Consider the following 13464-nt stretch of genomic DNA (forward strand, 5'->3'; position numbering starts at 1 on the left):
AATATCCTCTATTGCTATGGTTTTGTTTTATGAGGAAATCTTCAGCCCTTGCTTTGAACATGAATGTTTGAACACTATTCTGTATAAATAAACATTTTTAAAAGCAAACTATTTTTATACTTAGCCATATTAGCAAACTATTTTTATACTTAGCAATATGTAAGTTTATACATATGCATGTGTGTATGTTACAACAATTAACCTTTTAGAAAGAGGGAACAAGAAAGAGAATGAAAGGAAGGGGAAATGATGGAACTATATTTTACTCTTAAAAATAATTTTTGAAAGCAAATAAAATATACAGAGTTGAAGTGCTCCATCTTCATTCTAACAAAATTTAGGTAACTGAAATTATTCGAAGAATCATTCACTTTGTGTTTTCCTCTGGTCCCCAGCAGTGTTTTCCAGACTCATCTCCAACAAGCACTCAGAAGAGTACCGTGCCTTTGAGCTCTCTATAGCAGAATGGATTAAAAACAAGCACTCAAAGGGGAACAGATTCCCAGTAGTTTCCTCGACGGTATGACCTGAGTCTTCGAGGGAGGGATATATATGTTCCGTTTATGGCTCAGCATTCCACACTCATTAATTTTAAATGCTTAGGCATCTCTGCAGTCTTTACTGACCATTGCAAAAAAAGAAACTTCTCTGAACAAAACTGGCAGCAACACTAATATATGGACACAGGCGTACTTGTTTAAGAGGTGATCCGACAAGGACAATATGTCCACTTAGCAAATCAACAGAGGAGGAGTTTCTCCACTAGGGCTTATGACCTCCTCAGCCATAGGCGTCTGACTTGGTTTACAATATCAGACAAGAACTCCTTCCTGTGAAGGGGACACCAATTTCAAACTGGAAGTGGAAGATAACTCCCCTAACAGACTCGCCACTACTGTACTAGTAGCTTCTTTGGCGGGGGGGGGGGGGGGTCTGGACAGTGATATTGTTGCATACAAGGTTCAAAACTTATAAGATTATTGATGTGTCCTCTCCCACAGCAACCTCCATAGCATCTTCTGGCACTATGAGAGGTAACCATCAGGGAGGAAGCTTGTAGTACACTCTTAGAAATAGATTTCTCTATGTTCTGTGATGAAAATATGGTAGCTTCATCAAGAGGCTCTTACTATCTAATTCTGTTGGAAAACCATCAGCAGTGCAGTAGCCTATACTGCCGTGGGGACCTCTAAGCACAGAAAGAAGGGCGGTCAATGGTGTCACTGTGGGATGCTGACTTTCATTACGTGGTTGTTGCGCCATTGACATCATAGCAATTATAATTACCTGCACAACATCTGTTCAAGCCTAGGCCTGTCAAAATCTTTTCATAGAAGAGGGAAGGGCTGTTTGGCAGACAAGGGAGAAACATGTCCTTCAGTGGTAGCCACTGGTAAAAAGAAAAAGCGCCAATGTTACTCTAAAACATGACCACTGAAACCTGTTGGGTCATAAGCACAAGATGGCATGAACGCAGAAGGGGGTGCTAACTGTGATTATCAAAGGAGTGGAAAAGGAACAAAGAAAGCTAACTGAGAGCAGGAGGATTAGTCGGCCCCAGGGCTGAGTCCGCTAATTGGTTATCCGTTAGCCAGTGGTTAGTCCTGAAATTATACACATACAAGCAACACTAAACATACTCAGCAGGTTGTATTTATACATTTATGCATTAATATGTGTATACTCAAATTTATATGTAATAATAACCAAGTAAAAAGAGATCATAGATTTCAGAGGAAACAAGAGGGGATTGTAGGAGAAGTTGGAGGGAGGAGAAGAAAAAAGCAAAATAGATGTAATCGTATTTTAATTTTAAAAATGAGTAATGATACTCAATTACCAACATTACTTTATAAAAGGGTAACTGGATGAGTATAACCAAACTATATTATATAGACGTATGAATGCCATAATGAAACCCATTCTGTGTATAATTAATAGATGCTAATAAAAAACACTACAGAAACCCAAAAAATATATTTAAAAGAGCATCAGTAAAGTGGGCAAGAAATACCCAAGAGTGGATCATACTTGGCTCCTCAGACATTAGGTAGGAGTCAAGGCATATGAGGTACCTATAAGTAGCAGAGTCATGCTTATATGCAGAGCCCAGATCCAAGGCAGCAAATGCGGCCCTATGGATCCCATGATCGGCTACAGTACTGTGCCAAGATCTAGCATCATTGAGACTGGCCAGAAAGAGTTAAAATGCTGACAGTGGAAGGATGGAGGCCACTGCCTGAAGACCAGGTTCCTGATCTCTGTTTCAGGCTCCAAGTATTCAAATAACAGACAGTGAAGAAGACTTCCAACATATGACCCCATCAGTGGGAGTCATGGGATACTAACAAGCTTGAGCAAGTCCAAGACCTCAATATTCCTAACATTCTGCTCAATGTGGTTATTAAGGCGTGTCTAATTTGATAAATTTAAAAGTTGAAAGACACAGCACCTAAGAGAAAACTATCAAGGAATCCAAAGCAATCCTTTGTTTGTCATTTAATCAGGCCAAAGCAAGAACTGCCACCATGGATGCATCTGCCGCAGTAAGTCCTATTAACACAGGGGAAAAAAAATCAATATAGAGCTGGGGGACAGTCTGGGACTATCCCACTGTGGAAGCAACAAAGACCTTTTTTATGTGAATTCAAGGCCTGGAATGGCCTCAGCCAACCAGATGATCTCCCAAAGGGCTTGATTCCACCTCTGTCTTATGCTGCTCACGTCACTGAAAATGAAGGTCCATGCTGCTGGATACACATTATCATTTCAGAGTTATATTTATCCTCCCTCTCAAATAAATTCTGATCTCTAGGTGCCTAGAGTTCACTGACGCTGGGAGGTGTGTCGAAAGCTATGATTCAGAACATGCTCTTTTTATTGTAAATGAACCCAATAGCCAAGAAGTATTTTATGAGCACCTATGAGGTCTTTTCTATGTAAAAAAAAAAAAGTGCTCTAACCTACTTGCTTTGGGGAGAAGCATCAGAAAGACTTGAACAGATGAGCAACTGTGGGCACACTTCACTAAGTTAGCTAGACAAACCCAGTCATACTCATCTGAATGCAGACAAATGGTGAGTGTGCCGCTGACAGATTAGATAAACACATTTGTTTCTCCATGACTTACAAATGGGTATGTATTTAAACACATGTGGGTTTTTTTTTTTAGGATTTATTTATTTTTATGTATACAGTACTCTGCCTGCATGTACACCTGCAGGCCAGAAGAGGGCATCAGATCACATTATAGACGGTTGTGAGCCACCATATGGTTGCTGAGGGAACCTCTGGAAGGAACAGTCAGTGCTCTTAACTGCTGAGCCATCTCTCCAGCCCCAATACATGTGTTTCTATGAACATGAGTGAAGGTGGACATACAAGTACCAGTGTGCTTATGAAAGTCAGAAGACAAACACAGATGTCAATCCCTGCCTCCACCTTTAGACAAGGTCTGTTGTTGTTGTTGTTGTTGTTGTTGTTGCTGCTGCTGCTGCTGCTGCTGCTGTTATTGTACATGCCAAAGTGACCATCAAAAAAAGTCTAGAGTCTCCAGTCTCAGCTTGAGATCTCTCAGTAAGAATGATGGGATCACACATGTGCTTCTGCATGCAGGTTTGTGTGGCTCCTGGCAGTCAGTCATATGCAGGTTTTCCTTTAACCACAAATACTTTATCCTCAGAGCCAGATTTCTAGCCCTATAGAAGTATTTTTAAGTGTTCTCAAATGTCTTTTCAATTTTTATTTATGATTTATGTATTGCGCGCGCGCGTGTGTGTGTGTGTGTGTGTGTGTGTGTGTGTGTGTATGTGAACACATACCACCTCACAGGTGTGGAGTCAGAGGACAACTTGCAGTTGTCTCCTCCCCCATGTAGGTCCTCAGGCTCCAACTCAGGGCATCAGTCTTCACAACAAGGCCCTTTACTGACTGAGCCAACTCACTAACTCCTGAACTTATTTTTATACTTAGTAGAACTGACTTTAAGGGGTCTATTGATACCAATGGTATTTTGTACTTGACTTTGAAGACTGCACATTGTATGATAACATTTGCTAAACGGCCTGGGAATGCATGGCATGACTACAAGCAAATAGTATAGGAAGTGGTATCCTTATTTCTGTCAGCAAAAATATAGTCAACTGAGGGAGATATATCGGGAGAGAGAGATGGAGGGAGGATGTGACAATATATTATTACATACATGTACAAAATTCCCCAAGAATGAAAAACATATAATGAATAAATACAAATGGCTGGCAAGTACATGGAAAGATGCTTAACATTACTGATAATTAGAGTAACACAAAGCTGCATTAAGGTATCACCTGGCACCTACATAAGCATGATTGTTATTTTAAAAAATGTCATCCACCATTAATTGGTATATCACACTGAATATCATTAATAGTTAAACTACGTATGTGGCAATATTTTAATATGGCAAATAAAAATGAAAAAGAAAAAAAAGTCATGATTAATGTTGGTAAAGATATGGAAAAAAAGAGAACCCTAGGAATTATTGGTAGGAAGGCAAACCAATACAACAACAATAGAATAGAGTTACAGAAGAAAGCCATCAAAAAATGAACTCTATGTTATCTGGCAATTTCTTCTCTGTGTACATATATTAAGGAACTGAAATTACTGTCTCAAAATTGTCTGAGTTCCATGTTCACTACACATTATTCATAATAGCCAAGATGTGAAAGCAACCTAAGGGGCCATCAGCAGATCAAAATATGAAGAAAATATGGCATATCCATAAAGGTCATTTCACTCATAATATTGGGAAGATCCTACCATTTGTGAAAATACAGACTAATCTATAGAGCACGATGCTACTTAAATCATCAAAATGAGAAAGATCATCACAGGTCAAAGGTCAATCAATTTTTCCTTTATATGATGTGCAAATTTATGACACTCAATATACCACACTGTGGCAATAGCTAATTGTACTGTGTTGCATGTTCTAAGTTATAAAGAAAATAGATCATATTATGGGCTCAGCATACACATATATGTAAGATGATGATGTTACTGAACCTGAAAGAGGTAAACATTTATTTCACAAGATGGAGGTGTTTCCACGCTTGTGTAAAATTACTTAGTACCCCTTACACATACACTATTTTATTTGTCAATTTCATCTCAATGAAGTTGGAGAATGGATTAAAATGGAATAGAAATGCAATGATTTTGAGCTGCTTTATTACCAGCCGAAAGCTTTGACCAACGTCCAAAATCACAAGGCTTCCACAATTAGAGCAAAATTTTTCCACTAGAAATGAATTAATAACTGAAGTTCTAAATGTGCAGCATACACTAATCCTGGTTTTTAAAATCCCTAATGGGCTTTGCAGCAGTGCAATTTGGCAAAGTGAGTAAAATCCTCACATAATAGATAAAGGTAATTAGAGATGCAGAACCAATTCCTTTTAAATGCCCTGCATGCAATTTGGATTCGTTAGTTCCTTCTTCAGAACTGGGGAACTGGTGAAGGAGAGAGATGCTAAGACTTAAGGGAGGATCTAGCCGCAGCCACCACAGGGTCTGGGGCTTGAACACTGAGGCAATTCCCTCTACATCCTTGGAATTTTCTCAGGAAACCAGGCACCTTATAGCTAAAGTAGCTCTCTCTTTAGAGGGGGGCTTATTCCCAGTGTGTGTTGCCAATACCTGGAGGCAACTGACAGCCAGGAACTTATGAAAACCTGTAGACACATGTCTTGGGGAAAGTGTATCTTTTTAAACAAACCTTTTTGTATATCTCTCAGAAATTAATTTGAGGAAGTGAGGGCTTCTTTTCGAGCCTGTGAGGAATAAATCTGGTTTACATACAAAGCAAGTTTCCTTTTTAGCCTTCAAACTAAACTTGGTCATTAGAGTAAAGGTGTCACCCTGGGGGTACCTCCACAATTTGTCAGCTGAAAGTCAACAATGCCAGACACAGAAGCAGGAGAGATGAAGCTTGGCGTTAGCGGCTGAAGACAGACTTCTCTAGTTCTGAAGCCTGAGTGGTAGGCACAACCTGGCTACAGATCACGTGCTCTAGGCCAACTGCTGTGAGGAGTGGGTCACAAGGTGGGGAGGAAAGTGCGGAAACAGACAAGACTAGGTCCTGACCCTGGGTTTTGCATATCACCAAACTCTTTGCAATGTAGACAGAGCATGCTACCCCACAATTGCTCCAACTTTATATGGGAAAATCATACGCTCAACATATTTGGCACTCCAGAGCCCTTGTGCCTTACCACAGAGAGAAGGCTCAGGAGTAGCTGAGAAGAGACATAGAAACCCAGTCTTAGCATTTAAAAATATGAGATGTTCTATGTGCCCGTGCTTTGACATTTTATGACAACTTCATTAAAATTGGTTGAGTTGGGTCGAGGTAAGCCAAAAGCCTATGAGAAACAGGATCATCTTAAAAGTCAAAGTCCATCACCTGCCTCAACTTACAGATTAAAAAAAAAAAAAAACCCAAAGTAAGTACAAAAGAACTACCCATCACATCTGGGTACTTCTGAATCCCAAAGCAACACTTCAGATTCCCAGCTCAGTGTCCTGTTTTGTTTTGTTTTGTTTTGTTTTGTTTTGTTTTGTGTTGTGTTGTGTTGTTTTCCCTCCTGTCCACTGTCGCTGGGCCTCCAATAATAAGCTCTAGAGAACCACCCATAGATTCTGAGTTAAATACAACTGATCTTCAAAATACCAAGGACATTCCAAGAACTTAGTGGAAACATTTCCTTGATAGTATTTTATCTTAGAATAGCTGGCTAGTTTATATGCAAACTTACTTACCTATTTGCTCTAAAGCTTACAAACAGTTAAAGCATCCCAGTTATGAGTGGAGTTCTGGGTATAGGCTTGGGTTTAAGTCCCAAGTCCTTCCCCCAAGAGGGCCAGAAGCAATCACTGGCTATCTGTTTTATGTATATGCATAGGCATGCTTTATTTACTTATTTGTGCATTATGTGTATGCACATGTATACATTTCTATGGCGTGTTCCTATGAGGGAGAGCACAGACACATGTGCATGCATGAAGACATCCACAGATGTCCAGTATCTTCCTCTATCTCTACCCACCACATTCTCTTAAGACAGGATCTGTCACTGAACTGGAATTCCATATTTCTGCTTGGCTGGCAGACCAGCCAGTTCACAGGATCTACCTCCCTACAACCTACAATGCTGGGGTCAAAGACACCTATAAGCATGCCCAGCATTTTAGGTGGGTGCTAGAATTTGAACTCAGGTCCCCAGGCTTTTGCAGCAAGTACTCTTATCGACAGTGATTTCACCAGCCCTGGTTGTCTGTCTCTTTTAATAACTGCTCTGAAACACCTTCTAGTCACACTTTCTTAAAGTCTTTTGTGTTTTCTGTATTTGGCAGAGAGTGAAATACAGACCTATTTCTGATGATAATGCCTTTTAACAGTTGTCAAAACTGATTTAGCAGAGGGCTATAGTGAAGCACAAACCCCAGTGGATTTCTCTTCTTTATATAACACTTTAGGGCACCATGAATAATAATTATATTTACTTTTTCCTCTTTAAAAAAATGACACAGTGTCTAAACTGTGACTCACAATTTTGCTCCAACAGTTATTTTCCAAGTTTATACCATCATAGAAAAGTTCCCAACTGTGCCATCCCAGGACTGTTCCCTCTGTGGCATCCAGCTTGCCCTTGACAGGAATGAAACTCCTTAGAGCAATGTTAAATTCCTGGAGGAGGGAAAGGATCTATGAATTCCAAACCCCTGGCAAGGTTAAAAGTGGCTCTTCTCTCCTGTCCATCAGACATCCTTTCCCTAGACCTCAAATAGAAGCCTCTTGTGAAGGCTGTGATTTTTTCCTACCATTCTGTGCTTTAGGTCTCTTCTTTCAAGACCACAAGTAAATATAATCAATCTATCAAGTTGATTGCTTCTTTCTTTCTCGTAATAGCAAAGTACATGCTACGAAGAACAGCACACTGAATGCTTCCCAAATCTGTCATCTGCTGTAGAGAACATTTTATTTACAGATTCCTAGAATCCTAGAAATTGAAATTACACAAAGCTTCATCGGAAACCAATTACTACATCTAAACAAACCTGGAGCCAGGCATTCAGAGCACCAGCTTCTGCCCTGCAGCACAGGGCATCCTACCACAAGTGGTGTACCACAAGTGGTATAATCCCCCCAGAGAAACGCAGTGACAGGTGTTTTCCGGGAGATAAACTGACCCTGTCCTGTACGGAACCGGCAGGAGGAATCCATAGGCTTTTTCTTCATCTGTGAACCTAACAATAAAAACAGCAAGATCCCCGCACAATTTTATATCAGTCGAGTTAAATTCTGCTGCTGAATTTTTACAGAAGCAAAGGTCTTATGATCACACACATAGTGCTATTGTATTAGAAACTTAAGAAACTTAAGAGAGCCGTTACTATATTATCTTCAAGTCAGCTAGAACAAGGGCATTTTGTAATCTCCAGTTAGGAATTGATCTTAAGGAAAGGAACTCTAGGTTAAAAAAGCGGCAAACAGGCTAAAATGACTTCCTATAACTCTGAGAATTCTTTTACCTCCACATTGTATTCTGAAATACATTTTCTACTGCCAAGGCAGAAAATGGATGTGGTTTATTTGCCAGAGATAACTGACACAGATAAGTCTGAAAGTGTCAGTTGGTACCTCATCTCTAGTCTATGTCATTAAGCCTGGGATGTAGATGGGCAGAGCTGCTGAGGTGACATTGTTACCATTCTTGTGCGAAATGTGTCATCTACAAAGCAGTGAATTGCTTAAACACTTAATTAAAAGGATGTTTTGTAACCTGTATGTTTTTTAAATATACATTTGTTGTACATTTAATAAAAGCCACTTAAATAGGCTCTATGAGCCTGTAATTGTTTTATGAGCATAATTTCTAATCTGTATGATTACTTCAGCAAAATATACACTAGTGTAATAGAGTTTAATATAGCTTTATGCATTACACTTTTATCTTTTTCTACTTATTCACAGAAATAGCCAACACCGAGGTTTCTACTGGAATTCTCCATTAAATCTTCTCTCGAGTTAACATGAATCCATCCTAAAAACACTGCTGTTAGAAACTAGTGCTGTTTAAAGCATTTGTATTTCTGGTTTGAATGGTACCGGTACTAACCGAGTCCACACAAAAAGGCCTTGAACTCGGCTGGTATAGAATTATGAGTGGAACTTTTAAGAAATACTCATATTATAACACCATGCTAGTCATTGGGAAAAAAATCTCTAAAGCTGAGGCAAAAGACTCAGCATCCTGAAGTTTCTGCTGTGGACTAACACATATGACTGCATACCACCATCTCACAGAACTCATGAATCCAGCTCTTTTTTTTTATTACTTTATTATTTTTCTTTTTTATATATACATTTATAGTATTACACACACACACACACACACACACACACACACACACACATATATAATAAATTACATACTGCAAGAAGAACCACGAAACAATCAGGAATTACATAAAGGTTACATTCATAGTGTTTTCACAGTTTGTATTTGACAACTTTGAAGAAAACGTCTTTCCTATCTTGGTGCATCTAAAATTCTGAACGTAAATTATTATCCATCGAATCCATCCCTTCGTAATGCAGATGTTACAGAGTACATGCTGAAAAGTTCTTCCTGTACTGTCTGGGTGTGAAACCAGGCCTTATATATGCATGCTGGGGTAAAATGAACCAATGACCCTAAAGGCAATAGCAATCTGTCAGAAAAAGAAAAGCCACATGTAAGAGCAGTTGTTTTTAAATGAAAATATGTTTTTAGCAAGGCATGGTAGCTCACACTTTTAACTCCAACACTCAGAGGGCAGAGGCAGGAGAATCTCTGTTGAGTTTAAAACCAGCCTTGTCTACATAGCCAGCTCTAGGACAGCTAGGAATACATAGTAACACCTTGTCTCAAAAATATAAAAATAATTTTTAAATGAAAAGGGTGATTGCTTTGTACATTAAGCAATTGTTGCCTTAATGTGTTAAAACCATAAACACTTTCCTTAATTATTTGATTACAGACTTAGAAGTTCATTTTTGTTTTAGACCATTAAACCCACAGGTTGACATAATGTTCCTTGGCTCAGTCACGTGCTAACTGCAGACTGTTCATTTCCTCAGGATAGGTGTTGCCTTTTTCTTCACCCACAACCTAACAAGCGAGAACTACTCTTAATGACCTTCGAGCATTAAGCACTGTTGGTTTTGCACATTCTACCCACCGGGCTACCCATCCAGTTCCCTCTTTACTTTGATGTCATTCACCTTTCATTAGCTCTCATGACATAATTTTTAAATCTTCTAATCAAAGTACTAAATGGTGGGCATAAAATCATCAAACAGACAATGCATGTGTGGATTATGTGTGCGTTCGTAGTAGTTTCTGCCAACCTGGGAGTTCGTTTTTAAAAATTACATTGGTAGTTCATGCTCAGTTAGCTCTAGAAAATATACTGATGCTTCCATGTATGAAACCTGCCCCAACAAGAAATCCTTTCAGGCAAGGGGCTTAGCTGAGGCAGAAAATGGAACGCCAGGATCAGTGTATCTAAAGAGTTCCATGGGGGTTACCTATAGCACCTAACTCTGAACCCTCAGATATCACTGCTCCAAAACAGAAGACAAGGAAAACCGGTCCATGTCTGTGCTAACCTCATACTGGAAAAGCAAAGCAGGGATGACGTCACACATGCCTGCACATATGGCAGCACCAACTGAACTCAGGACATTCTCTGTTTGATATAAGTTAAGAAAAGAGTAGTGGGCTCTGGGGGCGCGGGTGGAATCTTACAGGATAATGTGAGAACAGGGCGCATAATAGAAATGATTAACACATTGCATAGTTGAAGCTTTAAAAAAAAAAACCCTTAAAGCTACTTATAAAGGGCACGGGTTCAAAACAATGGAAGGCAGCCTTACCTTGAGGATTACTGTGCCAAATCAAGACTTAGAACCCGGATGCCACACCGACTCCAGTAACAGCACAGCACCGTTCATGCACAGTTACAAACAGAGCAAGCACAAAACCTAAACAAGGTTCTGATCTCTGGGGCCTTACCGAAACTTAAAATTTTCCTGGTAACTCTAGAAGTCATCAGAGTTGATATTAAGGATAGTCAAAGATTATATGGCGTATGTTAGGTTTTAATACTCTATACAAGAAGCTGCTTTATCCTATTTATCTCATTTTTTAACTACATTTAGCAAACACAAAAATTATAAGGAAAGGGAAACTTGCAAAGCTGCCTAAAAATGGCAGTCAGCCAGCCTTGAGGATTCCAGCATGTGTGGAACTGACGCTAGTATCCAAAGGGTGGCTTCTGTTTCTAGGGACATCCAAGTGAGTCAAACTATCACCAAGTATTCTTCTACTGAGGAACAAGTTTTCTCCTCTAAGTCCCCAGGCATAGAACGTTGAGTGACTGCACCCCTGCACCCCCTCAAAGGTCACACTACAGGGGGTGTCCCTCCAAACCACTGCTGCACTGAAGAGGGCGCTGAGGGCAGCTAGAATTTAAGGACAGAGATTGTTAGTACTGAGCTCCCGCACTTTCACCACGGCAGAGAATTAGAGGGACGACGGTGGCGGTGTTAGGAGAGAGGAAGACTTACACTCAGCAGGAAGCATACCCAGAGCTGTGATCACGGAAGACATCTGGGGGCACAGCGAGGCTTGGTGAGGCAGTGATGATCCCAGTGAGTCCCGGAGAGGGGATCAGAAAGAGAAGGTTTTGTGCCTGGGATGATGAGTAAACTGATTCAAGCTGAGCCCTGTAATGAGCTGGGAGGCAGGCCCACACAGACTCCACACAACCAGCACTTGAAACTTTATCTTGGAGACAATTGGGAAAACAGAGAGAATATAGGCGAGAGCTGGGAAAAGCAATCTGGCTACCAAGGATGGAATAAGCTGAGGGAGGGAGAAGGAAAACAAGAGCAAAGACGAAGTTAAAATTAGCATATTCGTAATATGCACATAATTTGCTTGAGGGGGTACCAAATATCCCCCCAAATGTTCCAAACCTGCATGAGCTCTGTCCTCCAAACGGAGGATGGCTTCACCCTCACACCGCCCTGTGTCTTCACCTAACACATCCCCATCATCACAAATACGCAGTCATGGCCACTAACCACCATTTCATAGATCTCACTTAGGTACATGGAAAAATATGAATAAACTTACCGAATGTATTCCATAGGACAAGATGAAGGTTTTCGCAAAATATCAAACTTTCAAATAGTCAGGCTTCACCAAATCTTTACAAAATTACCCTTTCACAGATACTTTTAAAGACTGGAGAAATTGACAGTAAATCTCCATGGAGACCATTTGTTGTTGTTTTCTGTAAGGTCACACTATGCAATCTTGGCTGACCTAGCTCACTATGTACACCAGGCTGGCATTGGACTCAGAGACCTTCTTCTGCCTCTGCCTTCTGATCCTGGTAGAAAGGGCAAGGGCTGATATTAAAGGATGTTCCATCCCTCCCAGGAAGATACTTTTTTTTTAAACAATTGGCATATGTTTACTCTTCAAAGGCATGGTTGAAACACCACCCTGTGTTTCTGCCATTACATAACCCGGCCTCCAGAACTTTCCTTCATCATCATCAACTCGAAGACTATATAGCCTGCTTTCTGTTTGGGCTTAATTTTTCTCTGCTGATTTGAAGTGAGAGATCTTCTTTCTCCATGAGATCCAGAAGCACCTTTGGCCTGACCTTGTCTTTTCCCGGTGTCTCTCTGTAGTAAAGTGTGGGGATGTCACCCTTCTGCACTATCAAAGCATGATATGTAAACATCGTACCTGGGATAAAGAAGACAAGGAAGTCATGGTGTCCCTTGAGGTTCGCTGTGGCAGTGTTCTGATCATCAGTTGGTCATGGGGGACTGACTGGAACCTGTGTTCATTAATCACCACAGTGACCTACTACTGAAAACACATGCTGACTTGCACTCTCTTCCTCACAAAGGGTCAGTCAGTACACTTGGGAGTAATTTGCCACCACATAAAATTTATATTATTTTATGTTCTCTGGACATTGTGCAAGTTCATCATTATATCTCAGGAACAGCTGGTTCATATTTTCAACATCATCTCTCCCCACTGCAAACAAAAACATCCTGAGTTAAGGGTGGACCAATGAGTGAAGCCCCACATATCCCTTTTGAATTAACCTTCTTGTAAAAAACACCTAGGGAAGATGCTTTGACTCTGCCACTTGAGACATTATTTACAAAGTGACGGAGTACATGGGCATTGAATGCATACAGCATCAGCAGATTTCAGTAAACCCTCATCCTTCACATTGCAACTCCACAAGAGAGACCCTGCAGAGGCATCACTATCTCTTGGGCTAGAAATCCTATCATGGAGCCTGAAGCATAGCAAAAAGTCACCCAGACTTTAAGCCCTA

The 13464-nt window shown here is 40.3% G+C and overlaps 1 protein-coding gene across 6 annotated transcripts in view; it reads right to left on the reverse strand.

Moving 5' to 3' along the window:
• Positions 1 to 13464, reverse strand: part of UNC5D (unc-5 netrin receptor D) — a 547621-nt gene that overhangs the window by 492296 nt on the left and 41861 nt on the right. The window lies entirely within an intron of this gene.

The sequence above is a fragment of the Acomys minous genome (genome assembly GCF_964271855.1).
Source record: "Acomys minous genome assembly, chromosome: 15".
NCBI classification, from domain to species: Eukaryota; Metazoa; Chordata; class Mammalia; order Rodentia; family Muridae; genus Acomys; species Acomys minous.